The sequence below is a fragment of the Leptodactylus fuscus genome, chromosome 5, assembly GCF_031893055.1.
Source record: "Leptodactylus fuscus isolate aLepFus1 chromosome 5, aLepFus1.hap2, whole genome shotgun sequence".
NCBI classification, from domain to species: Eukaryota; Metazoa; Chordata; class Amphibia; order Anura; family Leptodactylidae; genus Leptodactylus; species Leptodactylus fuscus.
The window spans coordinates 216087497-216104115 of NC_134269.1; positions in this window are offsets into that span (position 1 = coordinate 216087497).

A 16619-nucleotide genomic window follows, 5' to 3' on the forward strand; every position below is an offset into this window, starting at 1 on the left:
CTGTCTCTGTCCTACTTCACTCCTGTGTCAGTCTCCTAACTGCAGAAAGGGGTACAAGCTTATCGCAACGTCCCCTATATTGGTCAGGGTCTCCTTAGGGGAGTCAAACTGAGCAACTGCCACCAGCTCCATTACCTAGCAGGAGCCTGAGGACTCAATCGCCGGTCAATTCAAGTAGTTGGACAGAAGGTTCATCTACTCTCTTAAAGGGGTTGTCCAGTTTAGGAAACCCCTTTTTATATATGAGGAGTTAATAGAGGAGAATTTTTTGTTGTTCTGTCCGGTACGGTCTGGTCCTGTCCTGTTCGGTCTTGCCCGGTCTTGTCCAATCTCATCTGGTCCTGTCCTGTCCTGTCTGGCCTTGTCTGGTCCTGTCCTGTTCGGTCTTGCCCGGTCCGGTCCAATCTCATCTGGTCCTGTCCTCTCTGATCTTGTCTGGTCCTGTCCTGTTCGGTCTTGCCCGGTCCTGTCCAATCTCAACTGGTCCTGTCCTCTCTGATCTTGTCTGGTCCTGTCCTGTTCGGTCTTGCCCGGTCCTGTCCAATCTCATCTGGTCCTGTCCTGTCCGGTCTTGTCTGGTCCTGTACTGTTCAGTCTTGCCCGGTCCTGTCCAATCTCATCTGGTACTGTCCTGTCTGTTCTTGTCTGGTCCTGTCCTGTTCAGTCTTGCCCGGTCCTGTCCAATCTCATCTGGTCCTGTCCTCTCTGATCTTGTCTGGTCCTGTCCTGTTCAATCTTGCCCGGTCCTGTCCAATCTCATCTGGTCCTATCCTCTCTGATCTTGTCTGGTCTTGTCCTGTTCGGTCTTGCCCAGTCCAGTCCAATCTCATCTGGTCCTGTCCTCTCTGGTCTTGTCTGGTCCTGTCCTGTTCGGTCTTGCCCGGTCTTGTCCAATCTCTTCTGGTCTTGTCTGGTCCTGTCCAGTCTTTTAGATAGAACCCAAGTTAAACTAGGGGGAGACCCTGTGGAAGTATAAAAGGAAAAAAAAAAAATTCACCTTCTGTTACCTCTTTTGGACCTCATTGTGGTGCCTGGCCCTCTCTCTGGAACTCCTCGGTGATGTCATGGGCCTGGGGTCACTACTAAGGCCTGTGATTGGATGACATCATGGTGCTGATTCTTCCCATGTGACCACTGTGGCCCAATCACAGACCTCAGCGGTGACCCAGGCACTTGACATCACCAGGAGAGCACCAGACACAGACCGTTGCAGGCGGAAACCCAACAGACCCCATTATAGTTTATGGGATCCGGGGGTCTTCACATTCAGCTTCCGTTTTTTGGGTCCCCAAGTGGACTCGAAGAATGGACACCCCAACACAGGTGTCAACCTAGGGTAAAATGCCAATCCTTTTTAATGGATTTGTATTGGGTCCATCCGCCTGTCAAAATGACCAAAAATAGGACATGTAGTCTATTTAGGAAATGGACATTGTCCTCCAACGTGTGATGGGCGTTAAGAAAACATCCGTTACATGTCCGTTTTCCACTCTTGTGTGCATGAGGACTAACTCTAGGTTGCGCCCAGATTTCCATTCTTCGGGTCCGCTTGAGTACCTGAAAAATGAAAAACAATCCACTTTCAAAGTGGTTACCCATGGAAATCAGCAAACCCCGTAGACTATAAGAGGTCCACCGCGTTTCCACCCAAAAAACGCGGAGAGAAAAATCTTGCTTGCGGGACTTTTCTCTCTGTATTTTTCAAGCGCAGTGGGTAAGGAAATCCTCGGGCGCAGATGTGAACCGAGCCTAAGTCTGCCCGACTACTCTAAAAAATTGCAAAAGTTTAACCATCCCAAAGTCATGAAAAGTCCAAATGCGGCAACGTTATCTACAAGACCATGGAGCGAAACAATAAATGCAACGTATAACTGTGTTAGTCGATATCATCGCCCCGCAAACACAGAATAGAAGAGAATAGAAGCAACTCCGCCCTGGATTTTATTGTGTTTGCTATGGTTATAACTTATGTATGAGACTCCAGAGTTGTGCTGATATAATAGAAAGAGTATTTGAAGGTTGGATTACTGTGTAAATCGGGTTAAGCAGCGAGGGTCGGCCCGTCGCCGCTATAGACTGCTCAAATCAATACGTTACTCAAGTACCTACAAGTGATTAGAATGCATGCCGAGACGGATTTAATAGAATTGGGGCACTTGTAAAGGCAGAACTGGTTACCCCGGGGCTGTGTCCAGTGCAAAACACATTCCTGCTAGAGAGGATCCTCTATCGATCTAAATCAATGTCCTAGAATACGAGAGGCTTCCAAGAAATATTGCAATGATTGACTTCTCAATATTTCATGATACTCGAAGAAAAAGTCAACATTTACTGTGATGTATAATGCATCAAAATACACTCACGGAGAGAGCCGAGAGCCTGGCGGGAGGAATCCTGGTAAACACTTTAGGGCAGAGGAAATCAAGGCAAAGCATTGACTTCAAGAGCGGGCAAGTGGCAGGTAGGAGGCAGCAAGTATCTCCTGGCAGAAGATGAATATGTAGGTCAGGAAGAAGGACCTGACACATGGTAGAGAAGTGGATTGGACATCACTTTTGAGGATATTTGCCACCTCAATGTCTTCAACATAGTCTTCCAATAAGTAGCCAGAGACAAGAATAGTAGATGGTCAACCGTGGTCAACAAGCCCAAAGTCAAGAACGAAGGCACTAACGAAAATCAAGGAAATTGGAAGTTTGATGGTTAGTCCAAGGGATCAACCACATGGAAATCAAGGTACTTCATGGAGATGGTAGACTAAATTGGAAGTTTGATGGTAAAGTCGATGGGACAACCACATGAAAGTCAACATATTGGATGGAGATGGTAGACTAAATTGGAAATCTGATGGTGAGTCAAAGGAGAAAGCCACAGAAGAATCAAGGTACTTCTTGGAAATGGTAGACAAAATTGGAAGTTTGATGGTAAAGTCAATGGGTCAACCACATGAAAATCAAGGTATTGGATGGAGATGGTAAGCTAAATTGGAAATCTGATGGTGAGTCAAAGAAGAAAGCCATAGGAAAATCTCCTGACAGAAGATAAGATATGTAGGTCAGGAAGGAGATAAGAAGGACCTGACACATAGTAGAGAAGTGGATTATACATCAATTTTCTCTCCTTCTCAGCTTCGAGGATATTTGCCTCCTCAGTGTCTTCAGCATAGTCCTCCAATAGGTAGCCAGAGACAAGAATAGTAGATGGTCAACCATGGTCAACAAGCCCAAAGTCAAGAATGTAGGTGCTAACGAAAATCAAGGAAATTGGAAGTTTGATGGTTAGTCCAAGGGGTCAACCACATGAAAATCAGGGTACTTCATGGAAATGGTAGACAAAATTGGAAGTTTGATGGTAAAGTCGATGGGTCATCAACATATTGGATGGAGATGGTAGGCTAAATTGGAAATCTGATGGTGAGTCAGAGGAGAAGGCCACAGAAGAATCAAGGTACTTCTTGGAGATGGTAGACAAAATTGGAAGTTTGATGGTAAAGTCAATGGGTCAACCGCATGAAAATCAAGGTATTGGATGGAGATGGTAGACGAAATTGGAAGTTTGATGGTAAAGAAAGCATAGGGAGGGTCTCGCCTGTGGTCTGAGCACAGCATTGTCATCCATTCCAGCGCTGCATTTCTTCTGCACCATCGGCCATTCTTCTCCTCTTCTTACAGGAGACCACCACAAAATGGCTGACGGACATGCACAGTTGGTTGTTCCATCGGTCATTTTGTAGTGGTCTCCTGTAAGATGAGGAGAATGGCCGACAGAAAGGAAGAAAGGAGGCGCTGGAATGGATGGCATCACTGTGCTCAGACCACAGGGGGGATGTCCTCTGTGCTTTCTGTGCACAATAAATAATAAAGAAAAATTCAAAATCGGCAGCGTGGACCTTCAATATAAGGGGAGAAGATGAATATCCTTTATACAGGCTATTCTTATGTGCTTTTAGAATCCCTTTCATAAGTGCCCCCTACTGACTCCAGTGCAGTTGGAATTTTTTCTGTAGTCCCCACCATTCCTGAGCAATTGGCGCTGTTAGTTTTGGTGCTTGATATGCTAACTAGACTTTCTAATGTCAACTGGGCGGTGTCAGGGAGGAGCCGGCAAGTAGGTATAGTATTGAGCTATGACACTGCCCACCTCTGATCGGAGGTCTGTCACGCCCGCTTGTCTCCGTCTGTCTGACACCACCTACTCAGCACATCAGGCACCAAAACTAACTGCTCTGAGTATTCAGGAAGGGTGGGGGCTAGAGAAACAATTCCAAGTGCACCAAAATCAGTGGAGAGGAGTCTATTAGAGGATGAACAGAGCTGGTGGAGGTGGAGAAAAGTCCAAAAGTCCTCTTTAAAGGGAAGATCCCACTGAAAATACTAACCACCCATCCACAGGATAGGTGTTCTCTCTGGGGGCTTGAACAATGGGGCCCCAGTGATCACCTGTTCCCAGGTCCACGTTATACGGAAGCCTCTCCATCGCCATCGGTATCACTGAATGAATGGCGTGGCCATCCCACATGAACTCCAGTCATAGACAAGGTCCCAGGACTGTTGTGTGAACACGGCCTTAGATGACATCCCTGCACTAGAACAAATATTTTTAGTATTTTTGACCCCTGCCAGGGCGACCCCTGAGTTCTGTCCAGATTTCCGGCTTCTCTGCTATATTTTATATCTTCTGGGCTCCGCTAGTCAACAAGAAAAAAACCATGATGCCGGGATAGATGTCATGGGGTGATCTTCCCGTTGGCATCTCAGCGCCAGCTGCTCCTTCTCAGATCTCTTGGATTGTGACCTCTGCAAGTGCAGTAATTAATGCTCCGGAGGTGGAACTACTAGTCCCAGCAATGCACTATAACACAAGGGGGGACTACTAGTCCCAGCAATGCACCATAACACAAGGGGGGACTACTAGTCCCAGCAATGCACCCTAACACAAGGGGGGACTACTAGTCCCAGCACTACATTACATTACAAGGGGGGAACTACTAGTCCCAGCACTACATTACAAGGGGGGGGGGGACTACTAGTCCCAGCAATGCACTATAACACAAGGGGGGGACTACTAGTCCCAGCACTACATTACATTACAAGGGGGGAACTACTAGTCCCAGCAATGCACTATAACACAAGGGGGGAACTACTAGTCCCAGCACTACATTACAAGGGGGGGAACTACTAGTCCCAGCACTACATTACAAGGGGGGACTACTAGTCCCAGCACTACATTACAAGGGGGGAACTACTAGTCCCAGCACTACATTACATTACAAGGGGGGAACTACTGGTCCCAGCACTACATTACATTACAAGGGGGGAACTACTAGTCCCAGCACTACATTACATTACAAGGGGGGAACTACTGGTCCCAGCACTACATTACATTACAAGTGGGGAACTACTGGTCCCAGCACTACATTACATTACAAGGGGGGAACTACTAGTCCCAGCACTACATTACATTACAAGGGGGGAACTACTGGTCCCAGCACTACATTACATTACAAGGGGGGAACTACTAGTCCCAGCACTACATTACAAGGGGGGAACTACTAGTCCCAGCAATGCACTATAACACAAGGGGGGAACTACTAGTCCCAGCACTACATTACAAGGGGGGGAACTACTAGTCCCAGCACTACATTACAAGGGGGAACTACTAGTCCCAGCACTACATTACAAGGGGGGACTACTAGTCCCAGCAATGCACTATAACACAAGGGGGGAACTACTAGTCCCAGCACTACATTATATTATAAGGGGGAACTACTAGTCCCAGCACTACATTATATTATAAGGGGGAACTACTAGTCCCAGCACTACATTATATTATAAGGGGGAACTACTAGTCCCAGCACTACATTACAAGGGGGGAACTACTAGTCCCAGCACTACATTACATTACAAGGGGGGAACTACTAGTCCCAGCACTACATTACAAGGGGGGAACTACTAGTCCCAGCACTACATTACAAGGGGGGAACTACTAGTCCCAGCACTACATTACATTACAAGGGGGGAACTACTAGTCCCAGCACTACATTACATTACAAGGGGGGAACTACTAGTCCCAGCACTACATTACATTACAAGGGGGGAACTACTAGTCCCAGCAATGCACTATAACACAAGGGGGGAACTACTAGTCCCAGCACTACATTACAAGGGGGGACTACTAGTCCCAGCACTACATTACAAGGGGGGACTACTAGTCCCAGCACTACATTACATTACAAGGGGGGAACTACTAGTCCCAGCACTACATTACATTACAAGGGGGGAACTACAAATCCCAGCATGCCCACAGATATGAGTCTTCAGGAATATATGCCCACAGGAATATATATGAGCATATGTACATCTGTGTATATATATATATATATATATATATATATATATATATATATATATATATATATATATATGTATATCAGTAATAACAGAGATGGATCAGGAAAATATATGGTAGAAATATCTGTGAAAAGATCAGGCAGCGCCCGCGGGCCTCGAACCCCCGGAGGGATTGGATCACGCTAGTGAAGACAAGAAGTAACCGCTGAGCTAGAGCCGACCGAGGAGAGCAGGCCTGCCAGGCCAGTGACTAGGAGAAGCTGCCGAGTGACGTCACTCATTCACATAACGCGGAAGTGAAGCTGCCGAGTGACAGTCTGTAGTCGGTGACAGCTATTAACCCTTTACTGCCACAACCAGTTTTAGCTTTCGTGATACAACGTTTGGTTTTGTTTTTCTTTTTTCATCCTAAAACCATTTTTCCCAGGACAATTTGCATGATTTTTCTACGTAATGTATTAAAAAAAATTGCTCTTCATGATGGTGTCATTTATTATTCTGTACAATGTACCGGGAGCCGGAAAAACACTCAGAACGGAGGGAATCGGAGAAAAAGTGCATTTGTGCGACTTTCGTACAGGCTTCGGTAACTCCTACAGGGGCTTCTTTCCTTACCTACTGCAGGTGGACTTCTCTCTATACCACCTGCAAGTGAGCTCCTCTCCTTGACTCCAGCAGGGGCTTTTTTCCTTACCTACTGCAGGTGGGCTTCTCTCTATACTGCCTGCAAGTGAGCTTCTCTCCTTGACTCCAGCAGGGGCTTTTTTCCTTACCTACTGCAGGTGGGCTTCTCTCTATACTGCCTGCAAGTGAGCTTCTCTCCTTAATTCCTGCAGGGGGCTTCTTTCCTTACATACTGCAGGTGGGCTTCTCTCTATACCACCTGAAAGTGGGCTTCTCTCCTTAACTCCTGCAGGGGCTTTTTTCCTTACCTACTGCAGGTGGGCTTCTTGCTATACCGCCTGAAGTGGGCTTCTCTCCTTAACTTCTGTAGGGGTTTTTTTCATTACCTACTGCAGGTGGGCTTCTTCCTATACCACCTGAAGTAGGCTTCTCTCCTTAACTCCTGTAGGGGCTTCTTAACTTACCTACTGCAGTTGGGCTTCTCTCTATACCACCTGCAAGTGAGCTTCTCTCCTTAATTCCTGCAGGGGCTTCTTAACTTACCTACTTCAGGTGGGCTTAACTCCTGCAGGGGGCTTTTTTCCTTTCCTAATGCAGGTGGGCTTCTCTCCAAACCTCCTGCAGGTGGGCTTCTCTCTATACTGCCTGCAAGTGGGCATCTCTCCTTAACTACTGTAGGGGCTTCTTAACTTACCTACTGCAAGTGGGCTTCTCTCCTTAATTCCTGCAGGGGCTTCTTAACTTACCTAGTTCAGGTGCGCTTAACTCCTGCAGGGGGCGTTTTTCCTTTCCTAATGCAGGTGGGCTTCTCTCTATACCAACTGCAGGTTGGCTTCTCTCCAAACCTCCTGCAGGTGGGCTTCTCTCTATACCGCCTGCAGGTGGGCTTCTCTCCGTACCTCCTGCGGGCATTGTGATTTACAAACATGCCAGTTAGTTTCCTGGGACCTAGTGGATATAGTGATATACAAAGAAGGCTTAACAATGTCCCATAGGGTGTGTTGTCCCACCCATAGGCACATTGCGTGCGCCGTTCTCCTGGCATGTGTGACGACACTACTGAGAAAAGAACCTGTGTCTGCTCCCTCCCTGGCTGCTCATAGTGTCTGCATGAGATACTCACAGAGCCTTCTATGTATTGTATATGCAGGTACGGCTCCAGTAAAAGAGAACTCCGGAAACACAATACAGCGATTCCTCCTAGAACACGCGGTGATTTCAGGGCTCGGTTCCTTATAAGAAGCTGCATTTCACTTACAATGGTCACTGTGTCTTTCCATTTTGATTGTCATTGTAGGTAATGGTCTCCCTGTATTTGCCGGGAGAGACGCTTATGACATGATAGAAATTTTTCAGAAAAAAATAAAATGTTCCACCTCTAGTTCCTCGAGTAGAAATTGCAACATGATGACTTTTAGCTTGTGATGTGAATAATAGAAATTGGACATTTTCACAAGCAATTTGAGGCAGAATGTAGTTGTGCGGGTTTACAGACGGAGTCACCTATAAATTTGGTTAAATGATGAATGGGGACCCTTCGCCACCTCCACCAACTCAACTAGTTCCATCATTTAATAGACGCCTCTTCTTAAGTTACCTACTGCAGGTGGGCTTCTCTCTATACCACCTGCAAGTGAGCTTCTCTCCTTAATTCCTGCAGGGGCTTCTTTCCTTATCTACTGCAGGTGGGCTTCTCTCTATATTGCCTGCAAGTGAGCTTCTGTCCTTAACTCCTGCAGGGTTTTTTTCCTTACCTACTGCAGGTGGGCTTCTCTCTATACCACCTGAAGTGGGCTTCTCTCCTTAACTCCTGCAGGGTTTTTTTCCTTACCTACTGCAGGTGGGCTTCTCTCTATACCACCTGAAGTGAGCTTCTGTCCTTAACTCCTGCAGGGTTTTTTTCCTTACCTACTGCAGGTGGGCTTCTCTCTATACCACCTGAAGTGGGCTTCTCTCCTTAACTCCTGTAGGGGCTTGCAGGTGGGCCCCCCACCATTGCTGACCAATCCTGATAACTAGACTCTCTAATGTCAAGTGGGTGGTGTCAGGCAAGGGGGTGTGATCAGAACTCTGACACTGTATACCTATGATTGGAGCGCAGAGACACGCCCCCTTGACTGCTCCTGCCTGACATCACCCACTTGATATTAGAGAGTCTAGGCAGCATTTTAGGCACCAAAACTTACTGCACTGAGTGCTCAGGAATGGTGGGGGCCCGGGAAAAATCAATCTGCACTGAAATCAGTGAAGGGGGGCCTATTAAATGATGAAAAGAGGTGGTGAAATGTCTTCCTTAAAGGGATATTTCCATCTTAAAGGGATATTCAGGGTCAAAGTTGCAGTACAAGGTCAAAGGTGACCATAAGGTTTGGCTACCTTATGTGTGGGCTTCCTTCTACACCTATAATGAACTGACCATCTATGGATTTGAGACAAGTACTAGGCTTACACATTCTATTACTGTGAAGGAGACGTTCCCAAATCTAAGGCCGGCCCCCTTGACCGTACAGTGATAGCCGAAACTATCAGCACTAATATCTCTGGAATGGCGAGACCTTCAACAAATATTAATGGACATGAAAGACCCTCTTTATGTAATATGAGAAGCCAATTGAGCAAATTATTTATTTGTCAAATTTACACTCAAGAAATTTTTCCAATTATTTTGGCATCTGACTTGGAACATTTCAGGTGACCCGGGCAAGTTATGGGTAAGGATCTGGCTTATTTTTTAGTTTAGGTGTTCAGGATTTTTTTGGTTTCATTTGGTTTTTACTGTTCTTTATATGTTCATAAAAATGTCACCAACAACTTGGAGCGATTGTGAAGTTACTCTGCCATTTATTACTGTAATTGGGGAATCGAACACAAGGTAAGAACAGTTGTCAAGGCCGACAGACGGAGCTGATCTGAGACTCGCAGGGGGGCCCTGACATTCACTTTGTCAGTCTTATAAACCTCAGGTCCAAGGGAGGCAGCGGCTCAGCTTTCTTCTCCCTGGGGTGCCCAGATAAGGCTAAAGCTGAAAGATAGGCGGTGTAAACAGACTCCAAGGATGCCATCAGGGGGTGCAATTCAAAAAACACTCTGTGCTGTGTATATATATATATGATACACATAGGCACAACTCCATCTACTTACTGTATGGGAACGTTACACATTACACACACATTCAGCAGAAGCAAAATTTTAGGTTACTAAATGGACGAATCGACTCGTAATTAGATATTTCTCTCAGTCTAACTGAAAATTTTAGGTTCCTAGGAGCCCTGACAGTGTCATACACTATGTATTATAGATAGGTTCCTAGGAGCCCTGACAGTGTCATACACTATGTATTATAGATAGGTTCCTAGGAGCCCTGACAGTGTCATACACTATGTATTATAGATAGGTTCCTGGGAGCCCTGACAGTGTCATACACTATGTAGTATAGATAGGTTCCTGGGAGCTCTGACAGTGTCATACACTATGTATTATAGATAGGTTCCTAGGAGCCCTGACAGTGTCATACACTATGTATTATAGATAGGTTCCTAGGAGCCCTGACAGTGTCATACACTATGTATTATAGATAGGTCCCTAGGAGCCCTGACATTGTCGTACACTATGTATTATAGATAGGTTCCTAGGAGCCCTGACAGTGTCGTACACTATGTATTCTAGATAGGTTCCTAGGAGTCCTGACAGTGTCATACACTATGTATTCTAGATAGGTTCCTAGGAGCCCTGACAGTGTCGTACACTATGTATTCTAGATAGGTTCCTAGGAGCCCTGACAGTGTCATACACTATGTATTGTAGATAGGTTCCTGGGAGCCCTGACAGTGTCATACACTATGTATTATAGATAGGTTCCTGGGAGCCCTGACAGTGTCATACACTATGTAGTATAGATAGGTTCCTAGGAGCTCTGACAGTGTCATACACTATGTATTATAGATAGGTACCTAGGAGCCCTGACAGTGTCATACACTATATATTATAGATAGGTTCCTAGGAGCCCTGACAGTGTCATACACTATGTATTATAGATAGGTTCCTAGGAGCCCTGACAGTGTCGTACACTATGTATTATAGATAGGTTCCTAGGAGCCCTGACAGTGTCGTACACTATGTGTTCCAGATAGGTTCCTAGGAGCCCTGACAGTGTCATACACTATCTATTATAGATAGGTTCCTAGGAGTCCTGACAGTGTCATACACTATGTATTATAGATAGGTTCCTAGGAGTCCTGACAGTGTCATACACTATGTATTATAGATAGGTTCCTAGGAGCCCTGACAGTGTCATACACTATGTATTATAGATAGGTTCCTAGGAGCCCTGACAGTGTCATACACTATGTATTTTAGATAGGTCCCTAGGAGCCCTGACAGTGTCATACACTATGTGTTATAGATAGGTTCCTAGGAGCCCTGACAGTGTCATACACTATGTATTATAGATAGGTCCCTAGGAGCCCTGACAGTGTCATACACTGTGTATTATAGATAGGTTCCTAGGAGCCCTGACAGTGTCATACACTATGTATTATAGATAGGTCCCTAGGAGCCCTGACAGTGTCATACACTATGTATTATAGATAGGTTCCTAGGAGCCCTGACAGTGTCATACACTATGTATTATAGATAGGTTCCTAGGAGCCCTGACAGTGTCATACACTATGTATTATAGATAGGTTCCTAGGAGCCCTGACAGTGTCATACACTATGTTTTATAGATAGGTTCCTAGGAGCCCTGACTGTGTCATACACTATGTATTATAGATAGGTTCCTAGGAGCCCTGACAGTGTCATACACTATTTATTATAGATAGGTTCCTAGGAGCCCTGACAGTGTCATACACTATGTATTATAGATAGGTTCCTAGGAGCCCTGGCAGTGTCATACACTATGTATTATAGATAGGTTCCTAGGAGCCCTGACTGTGTCATACACTATGTATTATAGATAGGTTCCTAGGAGCCCTGACAGTGTCATACACTATGTATTATAGATAGGTTCCTAGGAGCCCTGACAGTGTCATACACTATGTATTATAGATAGGTTTCTAGGAGCCCTGACAGTGTCATACACTATGTATTATAGATAGGTTCCTAGGAGCCCTGACAGTGTCATACACTATGTATTATAGATGACATATATTATCTGACAGCCTCTATCACCTTGAGCATATTTTCTGAAATCTATTCCAAAGATATAAGCCCTTCTAGTGCATACAGCACAAAGAGACCCCACCCCCAGAGAAACCACAATGTTACCGCCCACTTGGCTAATAGACCTTAATCTGTATCAGCTTAAAAGTTCTTATATCTATGGAATGGCTGAACAGAATTTGATAAACAAAATACCAAAATGCTCAGGATGGCAGCGCCGATCAGATGAGGTCTGTCATTGGGATTTTCAGATCTGGTGACAGGTCTTCTTTAAAGCAATGTTATATATGCAGTGCATCCATGGAAACAGAACACATAAATAGAACTGTAGGCAGATCTCATCCATATATATTGAATGTAAAGCAGCGGCGACTGTCTACTCGTCTACACAGCTGACAGAACGTCCACCCACTGACGCCCGGAGATACTCTGTATAGTAAATGAGGACCTTGTCCATTATCCTCAAGTGCATCACATCTTTTATTTCCTTGCTCTGCCCTTAGCCGGATTCAAATGGACACATAATATATATAGAATATTTTTTATGCTTCGCGTATGCGGCACTGGAGAGGATTTCTAATCCTAATATGTGCATACTGCAAAGAGTTAAGCAGGAACACCCTTGTTGCTCCAAAGCACTAATTTGCATATCTGCATATCTGCAAAACAGTGATATTTTGGCAATTCACAAGGTGGTAACATGGTTTGATTCAGGGGATCCGAACCTATCTTTGAGGCTTTGTTGATACCGTTTGGTAGAAATACAGGTTTTCTTCGGTATGCAAATGAGTTCTCTCGCAGCACTGGGGGAGGTCCTTAGCACTCAAACAGCACTGGGGGCGTCCCCAATGCTGCAAGAGAACTCTCCAGCACCGCCTTTATCTTCTTCTGGAACGTCCCACTCCTTCTGTCTGCTTCCATTCTGGGTTTCAATCTTCTAGGCCTTGGGCAGAGCCGACTACGCATGCGCGGGCCTCAAGAAAATGGGCGCTTGCACAGTAAACTGGTGTAAGCAGCCATTTTCTTGTGGCCGCTTGCACAGTGAGCTGGTGTAAGTGGCCATTTTCTTGTGGCCCGAGCATGCGCAGTCAGCTCTGCCCGAGGCCTAGAAGATTGAAACCCAGGATGGAAGATGACACAAGGAGAGGGCATTCCAGAAGAAGATGGAGGTGGTGCTGGAGAGTTCTCTCGCAGCATTGGGGACGCCCCCTGTGCTGTTTGAGCGCTGGTTCCCGCCCCCAGTGCTGCAAGAGAACTCATTTGCATACCGAAGAAAACCCGTATTTCTACCAAACGGCGTCGTGGAGAAGACATCTAAAGGTAGGAGAAGAATAAGGCTATTCTTAAGGCTATTCCTACGTGTAAGGGTGTCCAGTGATAGGATCCCTTTAAACCAAACTCTTAAAGGAGTCAATGTAAGCAAGGCTAAGCTCGTGATTCTAATGCCCTACTTGCAGATTCCAGTAAAATCCTTGATATAATTTGCCGAGCATCTCACTTACGGTGTCCACGCCTCATTGGCTCGGTCCATAGACACGGAGAAATTTCAGGGGTAACTGAACAATTAACATTGCAGTCTAGTGCTTTGTGAAGGCCATTGAGCCTTGTCCTGTAAAATCCCAATCACTCATAGACCTTCCCTCGTAAATCCTGAGAGCAATCATCTCCTCCTTGATCACACCTATCCGTGCCTTGTTTGGGTCGGCGCGACTAAAGGCGAGGGGCGCCGAATCCGTCCGTAACTATTCTAGTGGGTGCGCTAAAGAAAATTGCCCTGAAAATGTATCTCCCTAATGTAAAATACAATCGAGGAAAATTCACAGCCTGTGTCTTTCTGCTGAACTTTATCCAAAAGTTTATTGCAGATTGGATATCTCGGTTTTTCCATGTTATTGCCTGAATGACTTCCCCAGTGATTTTAAAGCAAATAGCAAATCCGGAAAATGACTTTGCATAAATGGATGGGGAAGAAGATTACACTCAGCCCATTTGATGCCTCATTGCAAAGTCTTATTATGACACCCTATGAGCTTTTTACAAGGGATTGCTCATGAGGATCGTTGGAATGACTTGCGATCAATAATTTTTAGGTGATCTCTCAGAATGACAAAGAGGCCGCCATCTTGTGCAGTTAGGTCTCGTCCTGCTGAACCTTTCATTTATTGCAAGAGAGATTGTCAAGTTATGTAGAATTCTGCGGCACGGAAAATGGAGACGGGCAAAGATGTGCCCTCGTGAATAATAATAATACATTTGTATTGTTTTGTATATTTTGCAATTAGGGTTGAGGGATTGGGAAAGATTGCATCCCGATCGGCGATCAAGCAAATTTCATGATCGGGATTGGCTGGAAAACGATCGAAAATCGGATTTGGAAATCTCAAGATTGGCTCATCCCTACTGTCTATATAATATACAATTAGGGTTGAGCGATCGGGATTAGGAAAGATTGTTTCACTTGCAAGCTCACTACCCCTCCCTGTGAGCAGTGCTGCCAGCAAGCAAATCATTACAACGGCACATGAACCCAGAGGAGAAGGGGGGGAGAGAGATTTATTACCTGTGATTTTATTGCAGGGCAGAGTGGAGAAGGATGGGGTGCATAGAGTGAGAACAGGCAGATGAATCACGGGAAATGTAGTTTGTTCACACGTAACTAGAAGGGTTGAGCGATCGGGAAAGATCGGATCCCGATCGGCAATTGAGCAAATTTCACAATCGGCTGGAAAATGATCGAAAATTGTATTTTGAAATCTCAAGATCGGCTCAACCTTACTGTATATATAATATATAATTAGGGTTGATCGATCGGGATCGGGAAAGATCGGATCACCAATTGGCATTCGAGCAAATTTCACGATCACGATTGGCTGGAAAATGATCGGAACTCGGATTTTAAAATCGATCCTAAAATCTCAAGATCGGCTCAACCCTATTTGTAATATCTGTGCTTACTTATTTTTGTTGAGGTTTTCCCTTCACCAGCTCTTCTAATTGCTCCCGCTCCACCGATTCAGGCGCAGTTGGAATTTTTTCTCTAGCCCTTACCATTCCCGAGCAATCATTGCTGTTAGTTTCAGTGCAATTACTCTCCACTGTCAGGTAGGCGGTCCCTCTTTTTCTCTGCCCCCAGCCTAGGACCGCCCACCTGACAGTAAAGAGTATAATCGTGCTGAAAGTAACTGATGTGATTACTCAGGAACGGTGTGGGCTAGAGAAAAAATTCCAATGGCGGCAGAATCAGTGGAGTTGGGACTATTGAAGGATGGAGACCTCTATAAAAAATATTTCTTGGCAGATTTTTGTCAGCACTTTTGATGGGGGTGACGGAAATAAATGAATATTTTCTATCTATATAGGATCCATACATTGGTTTTGCAATATGTTTTTTGCAAAATTTGCTTAAATCTTACGTCAGTGGGGAATCATCTTAGTGGTCATTTCTTCATAAACGATACCTTCCTCCTAAAACCAGTCAATCATGTGTCATCTGTGTGGAAGTCGCCACCCATACATGCGATTGGCTACCATAGAGGTCCAAAATGTCTCCTAAAACAAAATGTGTGCCTTGTAGGGGCCTTTAAATGGAGCAAAAACCAATGCCTTTCCTGCTATAAACCAATGAAGTAATGTATAAATAATCACCTTTTTATAGATTTGTCAATTAGTCTGCAAGTGCACTGGGGGCGGAGCCTGATTAGCCTACAGACAATGTCAATTGCTGCAGCTGTCCCCTGGAATTGGTGCCCAATGTCTCCTCTGTCCCCTGGAATCGGTGCCCAGTGTCTCCTCTTTAGCCGCTATTACCCTTTTGTAGCAAATTGGTCCCGCCCCCAGTGCACTTGCAGTCAGGCATGATTTGCATATTCATTAAATGATGATTAACTCTGGTTTGACCAAAGCCTCAACATAGCTCTGAAGACCGTGGACCCAACTGGAGATTCTGGACCCTACTGGATCCTCATCCGAACCGACGGGGTACAAACAAGAACCGGAGCACCAAACACTTAGAATGTTTGGACGTTTTATCCGTTTTTTCCTGTAAACATAATTTCCATGGATCTTTCTACATCCGAAGCTGCGGTCGGCTTCATAAGCCATGTAAAACCTTTTCGCTCGCCTCTGATCTTCTGCCGCATCCGCCGCAACCTATATCATTAGGAAGGAAAGTAAAAAGGGCATCTCATGATAATGATTTTCAATGTCCCCTTTTAGCCCTTTAAAATACTCGGAGTTGTGTTAATGTGACAGCTTATTACTCAGGAAACACGACTGCGCCTGGAATGTTATCGGCTACATCCTCGCTTCAGCGACCTTTAGGAAATACGTCCCCATGTGATAATAGGAAGAGGATTAAAACTCAGTCACATTTTAAAGGGGTAGAAGGTTAGATAGTGCCGGCAGGGACAGGGGACCCCACAGTGATGGGACCCACAAGGAAAACAACATAGGTAAACTCCGCAACCCTCAGCACCGGAGACCAGC